Source organism: Hypomesus transpacificus, chromosome 14, assembly GCF_021917145.1.
Source record: "Hypomesus transpacificus isolate Combined female chromosome 14, fHypTra1, whole genome shotgun sequence".
Classification (NCBI taxonomy): domain Eukaryota; kingdom Metazoa; phylum Chordata; class Actinopteri; order Osmeriformes; family Osmeridae; genus Hypomesus; species Hypomesus transpacificus.
Genome location: NC_061073.1, coordinates 6,603,785 through 6,629,263, shown reverse-complemented (window position 1 = coordinate 6,629,263; position 25,479 = coordinate 6,603,785). Strand labels below are relative to the sequence as shown.

General features: G+C 41.1%; 1 protein-coding gene across 2 annotated transcripts in view; it reads left to right on the top strand.

The window, feature by feature from the left end:
* The first annotated feature begins 7,632 nt into the window (after positions 1–7,632).
* Positions 7,633–25,479, top strand: part of tln2b (talin 2b) — an 87,222-nt gene continuing 69,375 nt past the window's right edge. Inside the window, exon 1 of one of the 2 annotated variants that reach the window (XM_047034124.1) lies at positions 7,633–7,730. The gene's annotated coding sequence lies outside the window, so the exon portion shown is untranslated. The remainder of the gene's footprint in view (positions 7,731–25,479) is intronic. The other variant, XM_047034125.1, reaches the window with a different exon arrangement.

The following is a 25,479-nucleotide window of genomic DNA, read 5'->3' as shown; positions in this document are numbered from 1 at the left end:
TTTATGGAGTGGCTCTGTGGACTTTAAAGCACTCATGTGTCAGTGCACCTGGTGTGGGTTTGTGTGCGTGTCATGATGTGCGTTGGGGCGACATAGGGGCCTCATCCTGGTAATTAGCCCCAGGCCTCAAAATGTCTTATTCCAGCCCTGGGCATAGAACAGCACCCAGGCCATTTTCAGCCCAACCAATGTTACAGACCTTATTCATTACTCCAAAATGAACTGAAAAATGTTAATCTGCACTTTGATACCTTTGGTTGTATGTTAGCAGTGTGTGTTGATATGTTCTTTGTTGTAGTTTAATGTGTACTCTATGGAACATTTGAAGCCAAAGACAAAATACATTTTTCTTTCTTTTTTTATCTGACTGTCTCTCTCTGGGTATCTCATCAAAACAGCCTAAGTGGGACATGTTCCCTGTGCAACCACGTCATTCAACAGGTGGTAAAATGATACCTAATGGTTTCTGAGAAGAAAAAAAATCAAAAGGCTTTCATAAAGAAGCTTTCTCAGAACCGTTGTTCTTGCTCCTAATGGTCTAGAGATTAATAGCTATTTTAATTGGTGCACACGTCATGCACCTTCACATTTCATACCGTGGAAGACAAGTGGAAATTAAGTCTGAACTAAATAATCACACATGCCAGTGCTGCCATGTACCTGTAACAACTCTTCTGTAGCCTACTGTTTACATACAATATAGAATGGTTAGCTTTTTGTTAGAGGCAATGGCTGGAGTAGTGTTCATGTTACAGTTTTCACACAAATACTGGTACTTTAGACACAATGACCACAATATGTAACTCATGTACAAACCCCCTGAACCAATTCTGCTAAACCACAAGCACAATTCTTGCTTTACACTGAAATTGCAGTTCTAAAACACACTTTTTTCAAAACACTACACACAATTCTCTGCATTTGGCACAATTTTCATGAAGAACATCTTTTGTTTTCACAAGGAACACACTGACATTCAAATATGCCCACTGGAGAAATGAAAATGAAAATATAAACAGTATAGAGCAACAAGAAGAAATTACAGTAAGAATACAGTAATACCTGCACGAAGGAGAGGAAGACAAGTACCAGGACAAGGGAGAGGAGTGGGACAAGGGCAAGGGAGAGAGAGAGGAGTTAGAATGTGTGGTGGCGCTCAGAGAAGGGCCAGAACTAGGGTAATACTGTAAATGGAAGCTAAATTGCATATTTCTTGCAGTAATGTCCTGTTGCAAATGAAGCCTTTACTGCAGCAATTATGTTTCTGTCTTCTTTTTTTCAATACAGTAACCATACATTCTATAAAGCTACTCTGAGATCGGTCATTCATTTTTTGTTCAGAATTTCTGCAGCAAAAGAAACAAAATGCATGCATTTACTAAACCCAACAAAACAAAAATGTAGAGGCTTCAAAAGAAACTGCATCGCAAACACAATCGATAATCTATATAATGTGAGACCTGACACATATAAAAGAATGCAGTTTCTGTAATTCCATCTAATGTTAGTGTTTTTTATGACATTGTGCTACATTGTGCTGTATTTTGTGTCAAAGCAACAACAAATGTGTTAATTGTATAGCCAACACAGGCGGATGTTGTGCTAACTGTGTCAAGAGTTTAGGAAACTTGTTAAAGGTTTTGAAAAAAGTGTAATAGCAATTGTAAAAAACTGTAAATGCTTGAACTTCTTTTACACACAAGCTCAACCGAGACCAAAACAATCGATTTTTACTGCCCAATTTACCAATGCTTTCACCCTGTCAGCAAAACAGATAACATCATGTTCAAAACCTACCTTATTGGCTAAAGTCAAAGTGAACAGCTGTTTATATTGTGAATTGAAACACAAATATATCCCCTGTATTTTATTCCATTGCTAATGAGAAACTGCTGAAGTGATCCAAATACTGTAAATCACAGCTGATTCCCAACTAGGAAACACTCAGGTGTTGAGGTTCTTTCAATAGCATGACCATTTGGTATAGACAGTAAAGAGGACCTCTTTGGGCTGATCTGGTGTGGAAAAAGAACAATATAGAGCAACACAAAGAAAGTAAGAATACAGTAATGCCTGCACAAGGGAGAGGGAGACAAGTACCAGGACAAGGGAGAGGGAGAGGAAGTAACCGTACATTCTATAAAGCTACTCTGAGATGGGTCATTCATTTTTTGTTCTGAATTTTTTCAGCAAAAGAAACAAAATGCATGCATTTACAAAACCCAACAAAACTAAAATGTAGAGAGGCTTCAAAAGAAACTGCATTGCAAACACAATCTATAATCCATATACTGTGAGACCTGACACATACCTGCATAATAGAATGCAGTTTCTGTAATTCCATCTGGTGTTAGTGTTTTTTATGACATTGTGCTAGGATTGACTAAATGTTCATGTGAAAAGAGAACGTGTGTTTGGTAGACATGGGGCCTGTTCCATAAAGCGAATTTACCGAATAAGCCAGACTTATGTCAGTTAGTCGGACTCATTTCTAGTTCATTCGGTTCCATAAAGCTAGCTCAACATAGTTCGAACTTGGTTACTATGGCAATTTAGGCTGCGAAACTAGTCTGGTCAGGGTCAGACTAACTGTCAGGCTTAGCGTGACTTGGTGCTTAACCAGACGTTTCTGTAACACTGACCCAACGGGAAGAGATGATTTACCACGTATATTCTCATTTTCTTATCCTCATCAGTAGGGATGGGCATAATTAATCGACGATCGATTATCGATCATTAAGAATTTAGTCAATAACATTATTTGTTCATCGATAAAACTAATGCGTGTTCTGTAGCGTAGTGTGAGTCTTGAAGGATTGCAATGGATTTCGCTATGTGGCAGCAATTAAACATTTTACCAAATGGAGCCAATGTTTGGAACAAAACGCCACAGGCCTACTCAATTACCGGCGAGTTTCCATGTAGCTATTTCAAAAGTAAATATGAAGAGGTCACGGCGAAGTGTAGTGTGAGACCATATTGACTAAAAGATTACTTTGCTCACTGCCAACACTGCAAAGCTGAGTATAAATACAACTCCTCCACGACTCAAATGATGTACCACTTGAAGAACGTAGCCTACATCCGACCCTGGTTAGTGGCGGTGCATCCTGCTCTTGGTGCTAGCACGGAGGAGCTGCGATGCCCAACGAGCAGAGAAAATTACCCAACGGATCTGTAAGTCCATCGAGATGGATATGCTACTCTTAAGTATTGCTGAGGGCAAAGGTTTTTATGAAGCTTTGTTAATTAGCCGGAAAAAAACGAGGGTCAGTTGTGTTTGAACACAGGCTTCTAGCTGTCGGCTCCGCTTCTAGGAGTTACAGTACAGAAAAAGTTGTTTTTCTTGTAATACCTAGTAAGGGGTCCCATTATCGTCCACCTAGTTCTCGACGCTCGTTAGCAATGTTACCAAAATGTCGTTTTAATACAAATTAAAAACGTTAGGCCTATGTCACAGCATTACACTTTAATATATAGATACACACCTATATTATAACATTCCGGTATTGAAATCCAATCCAGATATGCCTAGAAATCTTACTTTCCTGTTAGCCAGGGGGTCCCATTATCGTCCACCCAACCACTTTCAATGGAGAATTGTCAGTTTGACGCTGCGGAAGGCAGATGCTACACATACGGTTTGAGAGCGTATTTACATACTCAAATCTCGAAGTAAGAAGCTGTAATTTGGTGTGCAGCAATATAAGATGTGTACATATCGATGAGTTACTTTCTTTCGTTGCTGCTGCATATCTTCTTTAAGAAATTACCGGAAGAAACGGTTGTGGACGATAATGGGGCCCGAACGTTGAAGATTTAGAGTGGACGATAATAGGGCCCTTTACACTTCAGATCTCAATGCGGCAACACGCTGTGTTTTTTCTATTTTCACTGCATTTTAATATAGCCTATAAATTGTGAATTTTAATATAAAAATGTTAATGATTAATCGAAAATCGATCGTTAATTCTCCCGACGATCGATTAAGACAATTTAGTCGAATGCCCATCCCTACTCATCAGTTCAATATGTTCAACATTGATAGAAAATCAATGTAAATAGCCTACAAAGGCTACAACATTTAGCCCAATGCATTAAACAATGATGAACTATGCTTTGATAGGCTACGCACCATAGCCGTTAAATGTATGGATGTTAGTTTGTGATTTCAAATGTTTAGGTATCAGAATAGGCCTATATCTCAATCTAAATTATCAGAGTATAATTATCATAGCAATATAATTGTTAACAGTAGCCTACAATTGCAAAACAAACCTAAATCCGCCCTCCATGTCCCCGACACAAAACCCATGTTAAAAAGTTAGGCTATTGGATAATGTTTTAATTAATAGTAGGCTATTTATTTTAAACAATGTAAAAAAAGTCAATTTAGATTAGTTTACAGGGTATTTTTTAATCAACGAAGGTCTAAAAAGGTCCTCAACCTACGTAGCCTATCGTTCACAACGTCAATCATGGCGTGTCATTTTACTTTGATTGAAGCGGTGGATGAGGGAGCTGTCATGGTACACGATTTAAAGGAAACGTTCTTTCTGGAAGAAGTCACGTGGCCGTGTGCATTGCTTTTGCCGTGGTGGATTGTATGATCCATGTTTTACCTCTCGGGCTGTTAAAAAATAGGGTGCACGCGCAATTAGCTTGACTACGTAAATCTGACTTGAATTAGTAGGACTGCGTGATCTGAAATTGGCCTTTATGGAACCGCTTAAGCCCCGCTTGACTAATTAAACTTTTTCAAGTCTGGTTTAGGACTTTGATTCTAGCTTTTTTGAGCGGCCTTTATGGAATGGGCCCATGGTGTCATGTTTAGTGTATTTTTGTGTTATGACAATTAGCGTTCGAGTTTAGTTTACAATGTGTCATTTTGAGCATGAAATTAACTGTTTTGCCAATTGTGTGTGGTAGGTGTGTTGGTGCGTTAAGAGTTTAGAAAACTTGTTTAAGGTATTGAAAAAACTGTCATAGCGATTGTAAAAAACTGTAGTGAAATCTGTCACTCAAGGAGCACAACAGAAGGCCAGACCTGCACAACTACACACAGTGTTCTGCAAATCACTAAACACACTTTTCTACATTAGACACAATTTACGTAAGATTATGTCACTTCATTGCCTTTTTTAGACACTGCTTTGTAAAATGCCACACGTGAACAGATGGATTACTGTAAACACGGACGTCAGGTGTACAAGCACTAAAGTGCTAAACTGTAAACATACCAATCAGGTGAAAGCACTATTACATAAAAAGGCAACATGTCAGTGTACCTGTCCTCATCAAAAATGGAAGGCAATGTTGCAGGTAGAGGAAGACCGAGAGTGAGGATGAGAGAGGGAGCCCGTGGAGGAAGGTAGGGAGAGGGAAGGGTAGACCTGGAGGCCGTGGCAGAATAGGGACAAATTTACAGTATCTAATGAAATTCAAACAACATTGAACATTGGTTGACCATGTTGTGAACCATGGGGCAACATTGAGAGAGGCTGGACAGAGAGTTCAGCCCAACCTCAGCAGATATACTGTTGCAACAGTAATTTGGACATTTCGACAAGAGCACAGGTGAAAACTACTATTCTCTACTGTCTACAGCACAGTATAGTAAAATGTAGCTACAGCTATACAGTCTTGTATGTTGTGTTTGGTGAACATATTCATGTACTTGTACGTACTCTACTGGAACAATATCTCTGACAAAATCAAGCAGGTTATATCATTAGAATATAATAGTTAGAGTAAAAGTGTTTAAATTGTTGCACTACAGTGTGTTACTGGTTCAAACTGAGTCCAATTTCATGAACCATGTGTGTGTTATACGGTGACAGAAATTGGTTTTTATACATGATTGTATAGTTTTAAACGAAGTGTTTCATTTAGCAAAAGATTGGAGGTGTTCTGCTACTTGTGTATCTAGTTGTATGAATCGTCTGTTGTGTTTTGACAAAGTTAGCCCTGTTTTCAAAATTGTGCTTACGTAAGTAATTGAAAAAAACTAAGTATAACACTGAACCAAAAAAAAGGCCTAAATCACTATGATGAATGAAAAAGAAGTGTTTTCCATTTATTATAGTGTTTTACATTTAGCACATCAGTGTTCAAATGGTTCTTATAAATGTCTATTCACATGATGGTTTGTGTGTGTCATTTGAAAACAAAATACCATTTTGAGATTACGTAAATAACATTGTTTTGAATGTAAAGTTTAATTTTGCAGGAGAACTGAGGGGTTTTGCCCATTGTGTGTGTGTTTTTTGATTTGTGTGTAGAGTTCTGAGAGTATGAGGAATGCTTTCAGAAAATGTGTGTAACCAATCGAGAAAACTGAAGTGATATGCGTGTCACAAATGACACCTATGACACAAGGTAGAGTATGAGTTTGTGATTTAACTTCAGAATCAACTGGTTTGAACTCTACCTGAAATCACTCAACCCAAACTGAGAGTTACTCTGATGAAATTGTTCGTCTTCTAAGAGTGTGTGGGCAGATCGGTTATGTTCATTATCTACTACACCCAACAGAGGGCAGTAGTTAGCCAAATAAAAGGCAACATCATAGCTTCATTCGCAGATCATTTAGTGTAATATTCCAAAACATAATCATATTATTACATTTAATTGGTCTTTCTTAAATAAGCCACTATTCTTTTCAAGAAAGTCAATAAAATGTTATTTTAAAACAATAAACCTTTCCTACCATAGCCTACATGCATGCTGTTGAGGCAGGCTGTAAAAAAAAAAAGTGTCATATGCCAGGTGCATTGACCGTACAAGTTGTTTCTCTAGCGCTGCCATAAGTCCTGTTGACAAAATTAAAGCCCAGCTGAAAGTCACGAGACTAAGAGAAGACTCTCATCTACATCACATTGACATAACATAGACTACTGTCAGTTGTTTTATAAGGGTTGAAAGGTTCATACATATTTTCTTTGCCTTTTGATGTGGGCATGGAGCCTGCATGTTAAACAAAGGTTTCATATTTGTGTGTCTTGTCAGACAGGTTAGATTGAACTTAACTGATGTTCTACCTGCCATGCTGAACAGATAGGTGTGTTTAATTTGCTTCAATGGCCTGAGCTGTAGTGTAGCCACACAGGTCAAAACACTTTCTTGTAGGCTTATCCGATAAGTTGTTTTCCTGTATAAAGCCATATCTTTGAATGTTTTAATTAAAAACATTTCATCAATATTACGAAATTTGTGTAACGTAAAATATGTGACACTAAGCAGCTTGCCCTTTCCCAAAGAAATCCACATTTACAACTTACAATGTAAATTCGGAATTTCATTAACACCGGTGATTTCAGCCTCCTGTATACCATAAATCCTCTCACGCCCGCTCACTCAACATTGCACTTATGTCCCTTGTAACCAAACTGTATTTGCAGCTTAACCAATATCAACGTGAAAGACAGTAAAGAGCGCAGGAGATATAGTGGGTTGAACTGTCTTCTTATAACTATAGAAACTATAGAACTATAGAATTTGTAAATGCAAAATATAGGATACAGATGCTGGAGTTCATCTATGTAGCCTACATGTGGGCAAGATAGTGTGACGCGTTTCCTCTTTTCTGCGCATAGAAATCTTTTTTCCCCCGATCTGCCGTCTAGTATACTAGTCTCTAAACGAGGAGGGGCTTGATATCGTGGAGGCTGGACCGCTGCTGTGTGTACATCCTAGCCAGTTCGCATGCATTAACGAGTGACAGATTTCAGGTAGGATTTCATTTTTTTTTGTCATTACAAGGTATTTTTAAACACTACTGTTTACAAGGAGTATAATTTGTAATTTTAAGGGCCGCGGAAATGTCCTACTTTACTCAATTGGGGCTTTGAATGGGCAGTGCAAATGGATTTTAAAATAATTAAAGCCCAGATCTCTTTTGGCATTCTGCGATATATGACATGATACTCCCTGTTTGTGGATTATACTCGTTCTAATGATAAGAAGCCATTTGTTTTTTAATCTTTGTTTTCGTTCAATTAGCTATGAATTATCATTTTCATTATAGGCTATCCACATTACCGCGCGCTATTCCCGGTGACTGATTCAAATTTGCACCTGACATCAACGATGATCAAGGACTTCTTTCACAATTTATATATCTTCAATTACCTCTTTGAGCTTTCTTAACCGATTTCAATGTGCGCTGGGATAGGAAATGTAACCTTCATTGCAAGACTATTGCTTTTGAAATTAACTTGGTAGACGACCCGTGGCTCAGTTATCTGAGCTTGTGGAAAGACAGTCGCTTCCCCTTTACGGCCGGTGTATCTGTCAGAATTTGACTGGTCTTGTATTGGCAAAATCCCACTAAAGCCGAAAAACGCAAGAAAATACTTGTCCTCATGTGAATGAGCCGCAAAAATATATAGTAGGCTATAGGCTTTACCCAAGGAAATACAAGGCTTTTCAGTCAAGGTCTTTCCAAACATATTCCACGCATGCCTAGCATTTATCATTGCGTGATCTCTTGACATTGAGAACGTAAGAGACTGAGAGCCTTGTGAAAAAAATATGCAGTATCACAATGTTTGACTTGAACTGTGTATCAATTTAACATGGGTAATTTAACTTGGATTGGTCTTTAGTATTGAGGTCAATGAGGTGAAGTGTGGAAGAGTTATTGTAGTGGGAGTGGATGTGGTCCCTACAAAACGCATAATTTTTTGGACACTCTCAGACTAATGAATTGGGATGCTTTCATTTGATCCCAAGAAAGTTATTGTAAGACATATTTGTCCCATCAAATCTAATAGACACTTCATGAGATCCTCTACTGCCCACTCTGCATGAATGTTGGGTCAGATGACAAGCCATGTCTCCTTATTCCTTTTAGTGAGTCAGCTTTCCCTGTGCTAAGGAGGAGCAGAAACAACAGGCTTCAATAATATATGTCTGTCACTGCTGGCGACAGGACAGTGTTAGACTTCCTCAGTATCAGATTGACATGTGATGTGCCAAGAAAGAGACATGTTGAGACAGTGGTTTGAAAGGGTTTGTGGTATCTAAATAGCTCTTCCTGTAGAAAGGATTTGTGTCAGATTGGACTGCGTACATGTTATATGAAATGTGGGGATGATACTAATAACATATTTTATAAGTGGTCCATACCCTTACAGTTTTACATGCAAAATACTATTTTGTATAGTCATAATACTGTTATATTATTATCAAGTTTTGCATGCTGTGGATGCGGCCATCCGCCAAATCTCCTAAAATCTCCCATACTGAGGTAACCTCTAGAAAGACTAGCTCAGATGTAAAGTAGCACTGTGTAGTAGTAGCACCTTTGGCACTTATTTTTTGGTTGTTCACAATATGTGCTTCATCTTTTGGCTACCCGCAATGCTTTGGGGCTATCTTGTTGTTATTATCAGTGACCTATGCACTTTGTAAAGCTCTCTCTTGGAAGTCGCTTTGGATAAAAGCGTCTGCTAAATGAGTAAATGTAAATGTAGCACAGTTTATCAGACATAGGCCTACCTCATGTATTATGGAAGAAAACAGGATTGTTTGATGAAATCCGAGACCTTCATTCACTGTACTAGTGCACAGTGCCCGTGATGCAGTTGGAGATGAAGATGTCAGTGAAACACACAAACACAGATTACTTGAACTATTGATAGTTCACAGTGCCTGTGATAAAATTGGTGGCACACACACAGATTCCTGGAATAGTATATAGGGCATAGTGCCCGCGATGATGTTGGTGACACACACAGATTTAGATAGTGCCATGCCTGTGATGCAGCTGGTGATGACAGTTCCTCTCAGTTGCTTTGGTACATATATTTCTCAGATCACAATTGAAATTCCCTGTCATCTCTGAAGTAGTTGTTCAACCTCCACATCATCTATTCTAGTCACTTAAGCACATCTTAAAAGCAATTTCTCATTATTTTAAATGGTAAATGGACTGCATTTATATAGCGCGTTTTTAAACCTTGGCGGCACCCAAAGCGCTTTACAATTAAGCCTCTCATTCGCTCATTCATACTCACACACACACACCGACGGCGGAGAGCTGCCATGCAAGGCGCCGCTCTGCCCATCGGGAGCAACTTGGGGTTCAGAGTCTTGCTCAAGGATACTTCGGCACATGGCCTGGGAGGAGTCGGGGATTGAAGCGCCAACCTTGCGATTAACAGACGACCCTCTCTACACCCTGGGCCACAGCTGCCCCATTAAACAAATTGCCAATGCTCTAGAACATTCATGCAAATGATTATGTAGCCTTCATTTGTCTGCTTTTTCCTATGTTATCAATTGCTTATATTATGTAGATCAAAATGTATTATGAATTCTTTCTTAAATTGTCTTACCACCACAAACATCTAGATATTTAATTCATAACATAAGTCATTACATGTGTAGTCAGTGTAGATCAGGTAAAGTCACTCCTCAGGTATGTATACAGGCCACCCCCGCCAGTATGGCGCTAGCTTTTCATTGGCGTAGCTGGTAGTAGTCGTGCTTGGGATGTCGGAGGTGGCTGGTTCAGGGGCGGTTCTAGATGGGGGCCTACAGGGGCCAGTGCCCCTGTAAAAATGTCCCTGGCCCCCCTTGTGTCCCCCCTGAGCTGCCCCCCCAAAACAATGTTTACACGTTTTTCTTTTTCTAGTAGTCATCATGAAATAAGGAAGGGACATTGCAGACTTTTTTGCCCCAGTAAATAAAAAAGTGACAGAAACATATCACGGTATTGAGAGAGCTATGGAGCTGGAAGAGGGAGAGCCAGAGCCGTTTGTATGATTTTAATGTAAAGCTAAATTAAAGTATTTAATGTTTAAATATCATTTGTTTCCATTTATAATGTGCCCCTCTGATTAAACACTGCCCCCCCCCCTTGGCCGCCCCTGTAAAATATGTCTAGAACCGCCACTGGGCGGGTTTGATCCCAGGTGTGGGCTAACGTTGGCCGAGTGTACCTCCGATGGGGGCTCAGCTACGTCTGTTACACATGCACAAAGGTTGAGCCAATTGTCATAATTGGAGGCCTAATTCTCCACACAGCGCTTGCATGTACAGTTCTGCACAAGGGGTATATTTTATGTTTACATTAATGTTTGTATTTTTTCCTTTGTGCTATGCAATGCTGTAAAATAGTCTTTCATTTTCTGTATTTCATTTGCATGAATAAATAAGACACGACAACTGACCGAGGCAACTACAGAGCTTTGTACGAACATTAATGTTTTCATCTCCAAGATATACTACTTCTTACTTCGTCTTTTTGGATATACTGCTGAATGGCATAGTATTTCAACGCATATTATCTACGTTTACCTCATACTGTAATGGATCCTTTTATCCTACAGTAATTAAAGTCAAGTATTCCTTAATAGTTTGTCTTTGCCCGATCATAAGCCTGCCATTTAGGAGGCCATTACCAAAATGACTAAGGATTATGTGAAGCCATCAAGGCCTCTGCTAACACTAGGTCCCTCCATGCATCCATCCAATGCCCTTTTAACGTACAATATTAATTTTTATCAACTGCAGGTTCATTTTTGTTATTTACTGAAATTGAGTTTCCACAAATAATCGAATTAAAATATATTTGAATTTGCTTTATCTGGTTTATTCAGTGATGAATTGAAGAGCAATTGAATTTATTCTAATTACGTAAGGAATTTGAAGGCATGTTTTTAAATAAATCGGTGCCAATGGATGTCATGTCAACACTTTATTTAGTTGTGTTGTTTGTGTAAAACTAACCCTGTGGCTGAGGCTTCAGTTGTGGACGTGTCATGTCAGTTTCAAGACAGATATAGGGTGATGATAATGCAGTTAGGCATTTCAGGGAGAGAATATTTTTGCGGCTTTTATAAAATTGGCAAAAGAGACTGCAAACTAAAACAAAGCACACATTGCACTGACAAGAATGGCTAACAAGACAGATTAATTAAAGCCAACCTATCATTCATAATCCACAAATGTGTGTTTCCGCCAATCTGTAGCCTATATGTGCGTTTGTTTTCGTTGTGTGTAGAGAAAGACAGAAGGTCAGTTTCACACCACTTAATTTGAAAGTGTTGTTTCTCTCAGCTGTTTCAATTTCTCTGCCACCATTACAACATTCCTGGATGGAACTCCCCAGGAAAACATTTAAGGGAAACACGGATTAGGGAGTCATCGGAGAGTGTTGTTGTTGAACCATATTAATGCATGAGTGTGTGGGAGTTGGAAACTTGAACACACCCTCTTCTTTCGCACTGACCCTGCCGTTGTGTTCCCTGTTTTCAACTTCTCCTATGTGTTGCTCAGTGTTGTCTGTGTGATCTCTGCCTCCAGGGCTGCCCTCCACCAGCTGCTAGGGAACAAGAGCGAGACACTTCCTGCCCATTTCTATATGACACAGAATAGATGGAAATTACTATAGCACAGTAGTGATACACAGGTTAAATCTATAGATTTGGGTGTGTGTGTGTTTGAGTGTATGTGTGTGACATCTATTGTGGTCGTACATTCATGCTGTCAAGAGGTGAGCTGAATTTGTGTCTTGGGAGGAATGGGCATGTCTCATCGTCGTTGAGACAATTCCCTCCTCAGTTCTCCTCATGCACTTTTTACACTGCTCCCCCCACTTCCCCTCTTTCACACTGCCAGATCTTTCCAAGAGAAATTCTAGTGGGGTCAGTAGAAAACAAGACGGATAGACTAATCCTCTGATATCTCCCACTCACTTCATGACCTAGTCCTGGACAGCTACTCCACTTTCACGCTGTTTATCATTCAAACCCACAACAGGAATGGTCACCACACTATAGGGCCCTATCTTGCACCCATCGTCATGACGCAAGTATCATTCCTAGTTTGCTCTCGATGCAAAGCAGACTTTTACCTTCACATACGCACGTCGGTAAATTAGGGAATGACTTTGTGCTCCCCGGGGCGGTTCAGCGAAAAAAGAAGGCGTGTTCCGGCGCAAACGTTCCCTGGTGCTATTTTGCAGTTTCAGAAAACCAATTCCGCCACTGACAAGGACCCCCTATTTTGACGATCTGAAATGCAAGTATCAAAACGCAAAGCGCAAGTAACTTTGTGGGCGGGACTCCGCCGCTGTTGCTATTTTACCGGCGGGATAAATGACTTTGCGCCTGGCGCAAATCTAAAATGGGTTGGTCCGAAGTAGCTACAATACTAATGGGTGTGCTTTGGGTGTAACGTGCAATAAGAGCGTCATCTAACATTCCCTTTAAGAGCAGTGCTTGTTCAATGGCGGACTTCTATTATATCTTGTTCTGCCATGGAACAAGCGCTTGAGTCTCGCCCACAAAGTTACTTGCGCTTTGCGTTTTCATACTAACGTTTCAGATCGTTAAAATACGGCCCATAGTTTTTCCTGTTCACGCGTACATGCAAAAATATGAACTACACTTAATAACATTCACATTTCAACAGTTTTTTATTTTAAGGAAGACTGAGTTTTTGCTGCTCTTATGAACGGTGCGCATGAAGAAAATTAATTTGATAACGATGACATTGTTTCCCCTAATATTGTTTTAGCCCGCCCTGCCAGCTAAAAGAATGACCAAAACATCTATATAATTATGCTATTGCTGTATAACTTTTTTTGTTTAACGGATGCGCGAGAAAAATCACACACACAGGCAATTTCCTTCTTGCTCGTGGCCTCAAAAGTTCAATTAATTTGCAAATTAACTTTGCGTAACGTTTCCCTTGTTATTTACACCTGATCGCCTGTCGATGAGTAGGCCTACACTATATCAACTGGCAGCGACACAATTCGCGAATTCGTGAATTTACCTATTCGCTCCTCGCGACCGGCTCCGTGTGGTGCTGGGAATAGCATTTACTTCCCTGCATAGGCTATAGGCTACTGTGCCAGCCATAGACATATGGTGCCAGCTGTGTTATGTTAGCTAGTTTAGTTTTGACTGGCAACATACTGGCGTTGCTCGTCACAAAGGCTCTGATAACACTGCCTTGCGGGGCCTGTCACATGACTTCCGTTGAAAATGAATGGGAGACAAAATGTATGTCTACCGCCCTCCCTAGAAAAAAAACATATGGGAATTTAACACTGAGGCTACTGATTACGTCTTGTGTTGGTGACTTGGAGATTTCTTCAGTCGGGGATGACTGAATTTGTTTTCCTGTATGCACTTCTTGTGGTGACGATATCATTGATTAGTGAGGAGTACTAGTTTATAGTCCTTCTACAGTTTTTTTTTTTTTTCTAGAAGAAAGGGATAAACATCTCTGTTTTCTGTTATGGAAAAGGGCAGGAATGTCTTGGAAAATGCTTCCCTTGAGGAGAATTGATTATCTGTGGCAAGGATCATGAGTCTATTCAGCTGCAGTTAAAAAGGGGAACAGTTGAGAAGAGCAACTGCTGCTCCTCAGGCTTTGAAATATTTGTTCCCAGTTCTGACCATCTAAATACCATGGAGTGTGTAGCTTTAGCCGCATAATCAATGCAGCAAATGTACTGCAAGACTAGTGTCTAGTGTTTCGCTCATCTCCTGACCTATTCTACACTCGGCTAAACTGTTCTGAACTGTTACAGTACATGCAGTTACTAGGTCATCATGGTTCTCAGGCTCTTAGGGAGGGTTATGTATGAACGTTATTACACATCAGAGCTCTCAGGCATGGGGCATTGAAGTGCTCATTGTGCCAGTTGAATGATGGTAACCTGTTGCAACCTGCCAGGTTATTTTTTCCCCAGGTAGTGGACCATTGTTAAAGCAGAATGTCCTCACTCCCTATGTTAACATTTGTCAATAGGGCTATATTTATCGTCTTCACAGGAATGAAAAGGACAGTCCCTCCCTGGCTGCAGTACAGTATATTCACAGCGTGAGTCTATCAAGGGATTCAGATGAGACATAAGACATGAACGAACACAGTGTTGTCTTACAGTTGCGTTTACGCAATAAAGCTAAATGCTGGGCTGTGCTGTTGAGACACTAGGGATTGGACCAAGTAATTTCTAGGCTGTGGTTAGCTAGGAAAATAGGCAGTATACTCCAGGACTCTGGTGATACAGTACACTATTGTCTTCCCCCCTCATCAGCATTCTAGGAGGGGTCTTGACCTCAAAGGTCAGGGTGTGGAGGCTGCAGGCCAAGCTGCTCACCATCGATCTGGTGTCCTGCTATCAAATTCTGCTGTGCAGAAGAGTTCCAGTAAAGGTCCTTTTCCTTTTAATGCACCATTTCCTCATTATTTATACTCATTACAATGAGTCATCAACATGATTGACATACTGTGATGAAATTGGCCTTGGGCTATCATCCCTACTGCAACAGCTGCAAGGTCCAGGAGATGAACCCAGACGTCCTGGTGATGAGGGCAAAGGCTAGGTGGAGTAGTCACAGTTATTGGAGGGAAATGGACAAATACAGCCAGAAAATCATCTTGTAGTTCAACTACACTATTGATCTTTTTTATGGGGATTGACAAGCCAGTAGTTGTTGTCCAGGTCAGCTGAGGTCTTGTTCCTCTAGGCCCTGGTGTTTGGCAGCTGACTGCATGGTGGACACATCCCTCCTCTTTCAAAAACAGCAGGGAAATTACTGCTGTCCTCTGCTAAGATGATCTCTCTCTCTCTCCCTTCTATATCTCTCTCTCTTCCCCCTCCATCTCTCTCTCTGCCTGTCTCTATTTCTCTCTCCAGATCCCAGTGCATCTCTCTCCCCCCTCTATCTGTCTATTTCTATCGTACTGTTTATCCTTTGGCCAGTGAACAGTCCACCACCCTCCCTCATTTTGTCTCTCCTCCTTTCTCTTCCCCTCGTCCCCTGGCTGAACGGCTATGGCGTCAGCACCTTGACTCGAAGCGTGGGCCGCTTTGGCACACTCTAAACGATTTAACTTTTGGGACGGAAATGCATTTGGCTGCTGGACGCAGAGTGACTGTGTGTTCTACTTTATCCCTGTGTATTCAGCTCATCAGCAGTAACCTTGTCTTATAGGGCAGCTGAGTACTCAGGTTACCCTCAATGGTGATATCTTCAATTACATTGGTCGTTTCCAGAAGTGACTAATGACATGGACTCTCAAACCCATGTAGTGATTTCACATGATGGGAAACTATATACAGCACACACTGATACCAGTTACCTCATTGTTGTAATATATGGGGTACCATGCACATACAAAGTCAGTTACTGTGTAATTCTTAACCAATTTGCTGTCGCTGAGTGTTTTTGCCCCGTCAGCTGATATAAACCAGACATCTTTCCTCTTCCTCCTCTGCTTGTGCTCAGTTGGCTTGTAGCTGCTTGTGTTTTCGAACCTGAATGTACTGTGTGGCCTAATCTTCCTGACAGAGGGCATGCATAGCCCCTCCATCCCAGAGAGCATGTTGTCTGATGCAAAAGGTTGCCCTTGGCAGCCAGGCTACACTCAATGTGTACCATGTGGGCTGTTGTCAAATGATGACAGCAAGGTTCCTAGATAGAGTAGGAACAAACCCCCCATAGTCGATTTAATCCATCTGTATTACTGATCACTCCATTCTCACAGTCTGGTCCCATAGTAGTAGGAGTAGCATGGGGCTCTGGGAATCTGTTGTGGTGCTTGTGCTGTTGCTGAAGCCCTGGTCAAAATCAGTAGGGATTTTGCCCGCAGATCTGGCATTTTACTGTAATCAGAGAACATATGCGGTTTTAAGAAATTTTAAGTTTTTTTTAGTTTTTGGCAGTGCTGTTAGTACTGTAGCTACTGTGCATGCACAACATCTTTCCTTTGACCTTGAGTGTCTTTTGGTTTGCTGGTAAGTAATGACCACCTATCATGTTACTGTATAATTTAGACACCTCAAGACCTTCTGTTCTCTTGTTCTGCTGCAGTTATTGTGATGAAAAATGGATTGGTCACTCACATTTTACCTTAATGCTTAATCTCAAATGTACGATGTCCAATACAAGCATTTGATGTGCTTTTCCCTGTGAGAACCGTTCTTATCATAATGTTAAGAATAAGATTTCTGTGCCATTCAGTACGGACACTGTTCTCTGGAATGAGATCAAATCTGACGTGTTCTAGGCAGTGACCTCTGGAGTGTATCTAACCTCCTCCACTCTGCACCATGAACATCCTCCTATTATATATCCCCTTCCTCAATTTCCACTCCAATCATGTCTGCTCATACTGTATGTCCCTCTTTGATCCTGTCTAGGAGACAGGCTGCTCTTTACTGGGTTCAGTATTGATGGGAGGAAGCAGTGGCAGGACTTGGAGCTTTTTCCACATGTGCTGAGAGAGGACAATTCCGCAGAAACAGCACAGCTAATGGGAATGACCATTTACCAAATTCCCAAATTGCTGTATCCGTTAGATAAATATTTTTAGTATAAGAATGCATGGTGTGCCCCTCAATCATGTGTGTAGAAGGGTTTACATGATCACCAAGGACTGCAACGGTATTTTGGCAGGATCTGTAGGGGTGTAAAATGTATGATGGATCATGCTATTTCAATTTTCACAAATTCCGATGGCAACCATTTTTCAAAAAGAAAATTAATCACTGCACGCATTCAATCATGGTTGGGAATTAATCATTAGTTACATAAATCCCCACTCTGTTGCTCTCCCGCACACACTCATACATGCGACCTGCACACATGAACATGTACGGATATATGTTCACTGTCGCATCAATTGTAATCTAAAATATATATTTAACATGAATAGACATTTATCTCAAGAAGATTTAGCAACTTTAAACACGGTTATATCTATCCTATCATTGCATGCCGCAAATGTGCTCCAGTATTCTACAAACAGCATAACTTAATTGGCATGGAGTAACAGTGACTGCACTCTCTGTCACTGGTATGGTCACCTATGCCAACCCTGTGTAATGAGCATTTTACTCCTTTACCTAGAAAAGCTTCAAATACTCTTTCAGCAGGTGCTCGGCGAGCAGTGTGCACTAAGAATGCCTGTGGGGTTCCTGCTCGTACTGTAGCTATATCCAAAAGAGAATATCTAATGTACTACTGACACCATTTGGCACATGCAGAAGTATAACACTTGAAATCTATTAATAGAAAAACAAGTGGAATGTAAAAGTGTTTTTTCTGGTCCTCGTGGAGCAGTACCCAAATGGAAATGCTGTGTGTGAGTTTAAAACGATACCGTGTTAACTTCCTACGACCTTTACCATATGCTGTGGATGCTGCCTGGCAGCTGCACAGCCGAGCAGGACCAGTCTTCAGTTTCCACAGACGTGAGATGGACCCTCAGCCACTACTGGCAGGTGGGTGCTAGGTGATGGGCCACACACAGTGGACAGGCTATACTTGCTCTACTCTGGAGATGGCCCGTTTCCAGAGCAAGACCAGCAGAGCGAGCTGGTGTCATGTGACAAGGCCAGGTTTGTGCCAGCTGGTGGTTCAAAGGTCATTCACCAGCACTAATGACCATGGCTGGTGGATATGTCTATACAGAAGACCCCTGGCTGCAAGGGCCAGGCTGTATTCAGGTCTGCATGTTTAGCTACATTTGCATCAACTATCCTTCATAATCCACTCCATTTAAAAGGCTGGTGCCACATGTGGGATTATTGATGCCGTTATTCTATTACTGTCAGGATCTCTGGCATTTATTTCTGTTCTCCTGAATGTGTGAGTAGCTCAACCCAGGGAACATGAGCTATATTTACAGTTTGATTTGATTTCTCTGGGCCTGGGAAGAGGCTTTTGTAAATGATGGGCGTATCGAGGGAGGCAGTGTGGTGCTGTATGAATCTCCTGCAGAGGGGTGGGACAAAGAGGCAGATAAAGGTTTCTTCTCTGAAAGGGGAGGCTACATTCTCTGTGAGAGACTGAGAGAAGGAGAGAGAGAGTAAGGGAGCACCAGGGTGAAAGAGTCAGAGAAAAACAGAGAAAGAGAGAGAGCCAGGCTGTCACGTGAAGGACGCTCTGAGGAAGACCGTATAAGGTGGCTGGGTTGTCTTGTCATGTGGCAGCTCATTCTACGCTGTGAAGGCCATAGCACACAATCCCTTCACATTCAAACCTCACAGGGACTGTGAATTTAGTTTAAGCTGAGGTTGTCAGGGTGGAGAAAAGAGAGTAGAGATTGTATTTATCACCAGGGGTCACATAGTGTCGAGATTTGAGTGTAATGCAAGGCACCAAGGGCCATGTCACATGATGTTATCTTCTCTGTATACTGAATCTGCACAGCCAGTTTAGTCCAATCAGATGGAAATGTGGGATTCCCGTTCACAGCTCCTCTATAGTGCAGAACAGAGGGACTAACCGAATTACAACCCCCCCTCCCCAGCCGCCACTTTCTCCCTTGGGAAGGCACGACTAATCATTCGGAATCTCTGTTTTCCAGGAAGGGGGTGGTGGAGAGGGGATTGGGGGTTTCGGGTGGGGTAGCAATGAAAGTAGGCGGGTTTCCCCTATAAGCAGAGAGTCAGGCTCTGGGGCTGTGGTGGTTTAATTTTCCAAAGAAGGATCTCCATGACTGGGATAAGATGTCGTGGCTCCAGAAGGCTTCTGACCTACTGACCTCTATAGGCTGGCTGGCCACAGCTGCTGTCCAGATGTTCCTGCACTTCCACACGCCGCTAACGAAGGAAGAAATGTTGTTCCAAAACAGACAAACAATGAATTTTGAGATACAACTCTCCAACAGTACATTCTAGCCCCCGACTATGCAACAGAGTAGGAACGCCAGAGTGCTACTGCCCGATTTGTCTGGAAGTTTTTTTGTTTTTTGCATCAGACCATTTGTATGATTATTCTGTCTTTTCGCATGGGGAGATTGTATTAAAATTGCTAATCAGCTGATGGGTCCTGCTCTACCCCCTGTGATGCTGCCAAAAACCAACAGCTATGCCCTCACCTTTAAGGGGACACATGAGACTATGTTGAGGACCCCAGCATGGCTCAGCAACCTGCTCAACCTGAGAGGGTCAAACTGTTTGTTGGCAAAAGTTTGTCCATGTTAAACACTTGCATGTGTTGTTAAGGGACACCCGGTCTCTGATGGCGTCATAAATCAAATGTATTGCTACATCTGTAGCATCCATACTAATATAGTAATGCACAGCCACCGGGAAGAGAAACAGCATTGATTTCATTTCCTGCCTCTCTGTGAAGCTCGGGGGTTATGAGGGGGAAGATTACACGAGAGTGTCATATCTAAATGGAGAGATTAAAGCATGTTAGACTGTGGGGGGATACGGCTGTGTGCTCTGCCTCATAAATAGATGTACAGCTTGAACTGTGGTTCCCTGCCTTGCTCGCCTGCAACAGACCTCTGGAGCACATCCTCCTTGTTAGCTCTGGTTGGAAGTGTGGCATGGCAGGCTTCTCTGTGCTGATGTCCTCTGATTGTGAAGGCAATCTGATAGGGTAATCCCTGTCATGGATCTTTAAACTGGACCCCTGGCAGCCCAGTCCAGTTACTGAAAGCCAGAACTGGAAACATCTTTCTGCTTGTTTGCCCTTCTGACTCAACTGCTTGTCTATGTCTGCCTGAGGAGCTGGTTGTGTATTGGAGCTGTATGTCCCTCTGCCTGGCCTCCTGAATAGTACAACTTTAGTAGCGGAGAAGCAGACTTTCAGTTAATTTACTATGGCTTCTGTAGTGTTGGTGGTTCATCCAACTTTAATGCTTCTCTGTCTAAGTGCTTTAAATGTAGCCCTATCTATATATATATATATATATATATATCTCACTTTAATGCGACAAAAAATAAATAGTGCCGTTAACGCAGGTTTCTTTTTGACCCTGGGAATCACCTGTCGTCACATGAATTCGCCTGCCGACGGTAGCTGAATGATGGAGAGAGGGATTTTAGATGGGAAGTTCCACTTCAAAAAGTTGCGAGATGGCTCGGTTGACAAAACTAAGGGTGTGTACTGATTGTCAGGCTGAGTTTAGTTTCCACCGGAGTACTTCCATACGGTGGCCCTGAAGTGCAAAACACACCCCCTAATATGAGTACATCCCCCAAATGAAAACACTCCCCCCTAATACGAGTCAACTCCCCCCAAATCGTATGACTTGTTCACGTCCCCCCAATAACTCTGCCAGGCTATTGCATTTTGTACTTCTGTCGATCAATTTCATATTTCTTGTTAGTTAGCCTACTGCATCCAATCAGCGCTAAAGTGTAGTACCTACCCTTTCCGTTCAGAGTTAATGTAATGTGTTTTTGAGTTAATGTAATGTTTGGAAAAAATGGAATGTTTGTTCCATTTGGGGGAGCGTGTTTTTGTATTGGGGGGAGGTGAACAAGTCATCCGATTTGGGGGGAGTTGACTCGTATTGGGGGGGAGTGTTTTCATTTGGGGGATGTTCTCATATTAGGGGGGTGTTTTGCACTTCAGGGCCACCGTACTTCCAGCCTAAACTATCACATGGAAGCAAAGCACACAGCTGTTAGCAGCGTTAACGGTAGCGGTTAGCGAGCAGCTGACTGGGTTCAACAAGAAAGAAACTGAATTGTTCAATATTAAGGTCAATCTGTGGTTGCTTAAGTATATAAAGTATGTTTGAGTGAGATTTGAATATTATGGAGCAGGATATTGTAGTAGGCTTTAATGTATTTTATATTCCAGTATTAATTTAATTTTGTGGATATTTATTATACAGCAGTATAGTTTGTGAGTGAATAAAACTCCATCACAATTTAAGTTGTGTTCCATTTGAAATTGTTAGATGGACATTATCATCCAGTTAGGCCTATCTGAAGTTAAGTACACCCTTTTAACGTTATTCCCATTAGAAATAATTTATTGGGGTAACATTTTTACAGATTACATAGATTAAATAATTTTGCGATTGATTGCGATTAATCGTATGAAATAATGCAATTAATTGCAATTAAATATTTTAATCGCTTGACAGCCCTAATGTATATATATATATATATATACAGTATATGTACACTTTTATAGTAGAGGCTACAAACATACTTACAGATATTAAAGTTTTCATTAGGTATGCAAATACAAATAAAAAATCTGTTCATTTAAGTACACTTGGACAGCAAGATAAATTTACTGAAAATGTATTAAGCTCATGTAATACAATTAACTTTTTATTTAAGTAGGCTCTTTTTCTCTAAATAGATATGATTATCTAATACAACTAAGCTTTCACATATTGTATACTTAATAAACTAGCTCTAAACATTGAATGGATTTCACCTTGAGGTTACAGTATGATCAGGTCTTGTGATAAGTGTGGTAATCTGCTTTTTTTGTAGACATAGAGATATACTGTGTACATTATATGAATATTCCTGTTGTCTTTTGATTTGTGATGTTTTACTTGGGGTTCTGCATCGTCCAACACGTGCATACAGTTGCTTCTCACATGTTCTTCTACATTCTGCAGATGGCCCTTTTAAAGTTAATCTATATAATTCTGATATTAGTCATTATGTGCTGTCTTCACATAATATACTTTGCCAGTATTAGTCATGATTAAAAGTAGCAATAACTGTGAATTCTTGGTATTGGTGTAAACAATTAAACATACTCACACAAAAAATGTAAATGATAAACATACTCATTAAGCCCTAAAACGCATATGCATGGGCCCAGTTAACTAATGAGATGTGCGTGTCAGCATTATGAATTGTGCAATTGAGGCAAAACTCATTTAGGCAATAAGTGAGTAGCTACAGCAAAATGCTGAGCTCTTAAAACTGAGACTCAATGATTGAGAGAGGCGTATGGAAACATAATGTATCAGTACTCTAAAATAACCTCTGGTATTGCTGTTGACTTTGACAACACAGAGGGTTGCATATCAACGTCTACTTTATTATCTGATCCATGAGTTCAGTAGGTCACTCTGACAATGGTTGTTCACTTTGGTGCCATCAACAATATCAAATTGGGTTAAAGTATTGGTGTTATGCCTAATTTTCCTTTATTGCTTTTTGTTAGTAAATGCCTTTTTGGGATTACCGTTAACTGTCCTTGGTTGTGTGTTTCTCTTAAACTTTGCAAGGTGCAACTGCATTCTGAGTTCCTTGGTTGCCACAACCACTACACGATACTTTGGAGTATTAAGTCCTTGTCAAGATTATAGAAATGTAGGAAGCAACAGGAAGGAAATATGCACGTATGCATGTTATTAAATGTAGTACTCATACAGGGGTGTATTTGTCTTAATTTTGCAGTGCATTGAAGTTCACCATTGTGGATTCCACAGCACAGCAAAGAGTATAGGCGTTCCCTGTCTCTATCCTGGAGTTGGAAGCTGTTTGTTCTAATGGCACCTGGCTCCTCAAGGCTTTGCTGTACCCATTGAACTAAATGAGCAAGCACTGCAATAGAGTCAACCACACAGCAACAGCAGCAGTGACAAAGACCTGGCAAAACAGCTCATAAAGGGCTCTATATCATCACGTTATAAAAGCGGATAACTGAAGTGCACTACGGTTGGGATAGAGAAAGGTAGTGCTGACTATATGATTCTCGATTGTTTACTCTCTCTGGAAGCAAGATAGAGCTCCAACCTAGTCGGCAATTGCTCAGAGGGGCTGACAGATTGTATATTGATATGACAAAATGGCATCTCAACTGCTTCTGGCTGGATGGTACTGAATGAGTAACAGATGGAGAGTATACAGTACAGTAGCCGACAGAGGTGTAGGGAAATGTGTGAGGTGCAAAATGTACATTTGCTATGCCACGTTGCTTGCCACCATTACAACTGAGGCCTTAGAAATTAGGCTTTAAACAGAAGGGAGATAATAATGTTCACATATCAGATATGGCCTGTGTAAGCTCTAGTCTATAACAACATCACCCCAGTCTATAACAATCCCATTGGACTGACACCATAGACAAGGGTTTTGGTTTAGGATTAAGGCTGCAGGTTTTTTGTCCTTGATCATTCAGGCTCTAAAGAGTGGGGACCCCATATAGCAGAGGGATCCTTTTCATCACACAGGATCTCATGTCACTTACATAGCTGTCACTGAGGAGAGCTTGGCTAATGTCCCCACCAAGCAGCAGCACAGAAAGGAATCTATTTGTACTTGAGTGCCATTTGTTCTCTGTGTCTCTGAAATCTGTATGGCAAACAGACAGTTGTAAAATCCTAAAAAGGACCATGTTTTTGTCCCTTTAGTGCTGATGCACAAGATTGATACATTTTTCAATCAAATGAGGCTCATCAAGAATTGCTGACCGCCCTTCTGAGCATTGAGCAAACCCTGCTTCCTCTGACAGGTTTGAAGAGACCCATCAGAAGTGGAAGCAGGTCTCCGAACGATCTCCTGAACCGGACAGTCCATCAAGCCCATGTCAGAAATGGGCAGCTATCCCATAGCCTGCCATTACTTTAACTGCTGTCTTTACAGTATATGGAACATGTCTTTCACTTTGATTGCTCTTTATGCCACCCTGGGAGGACGAAAGAAGCATGAATTATCATGGTTTCCTGTATTTTAGAGAGAATATAAGGTTTCCATGTCCCAAGGTTTCCATGGTCCTCAGGTTTTGTCTGGATTTGGGAACAGTGCTATTTAACAGAGCACGTCCCTCTAGTACAGTGCAAGTTGCATGTAGAGGAGGACAAACTTCCTGACATGCTTCACAAGTTATGTTACAGCCATATTCCAAAATGGATTAAACATGGCACGGCTCATCACCTTACATTTAAATTTAGCAGACGCTTTTGTCCAGAGCGACTTACAGTAAGTACAGGGACATTCCCCCCGAGGCAAGTAGGGTGAAGTGCCTTGCCCAAGGACACAACATCTTTGATACAGCTGAGAATCAAACCGGCAACCTTCTGATTAATAGCCCGATTCCCTAACCGCTCAGCCATCTGACCCCCACCTGGTCAATACCTTCCCTACTGTGAAGCATGGTGGTGGCAGCATCCTGCTGTGGGGATATTTTTCAGCAGCAGAAACTGGGAGACCAGTCATGATCGAGGGAAAGTGAATGTAGCAATGTACAGATACATCCTTGGATCCTCTAGAGCACTCTGGACCTCAGACTGGGGCAAAGGTTCATCTTCCAATAGTACAACTACCCTAAGCACACAGCCAAGATAGCAAAGGAATGGCTTCAGGACAACTCTGTCCTTGAGTGGCCCAGCCAGAGCCTTGACTTGAACCCGATTGAACATCTCTGGAGAGATCTGAAAATGGCTGTGCACCGTTGCTCCCCATCCAACCTGATGGAGCTTGAGAGGTCCTGCAAAGAAGAATGGGAAAAACTGCCCAAAAATAGGTGTGCCAAGCTTGTAGCATCATTCTCAAAAAGACTTGAGGCTGTATTTGCTGCCAAAGGTGCTTAAACACAGTATTGAGCAAAGGCTGTGAATACTTATGTAAATGTCATTTCATCCTTAATTTTTGCAAATCTCTCAGATGTTCTTTTTTTTAAATAAAAAATAAAATAAAAACATATTTTGTCATTATGGGGTATTTTGTATAGGATTTTGGAACATGGAATCCATTTTGGAATACAGCTAATATTAAAGGGGCAA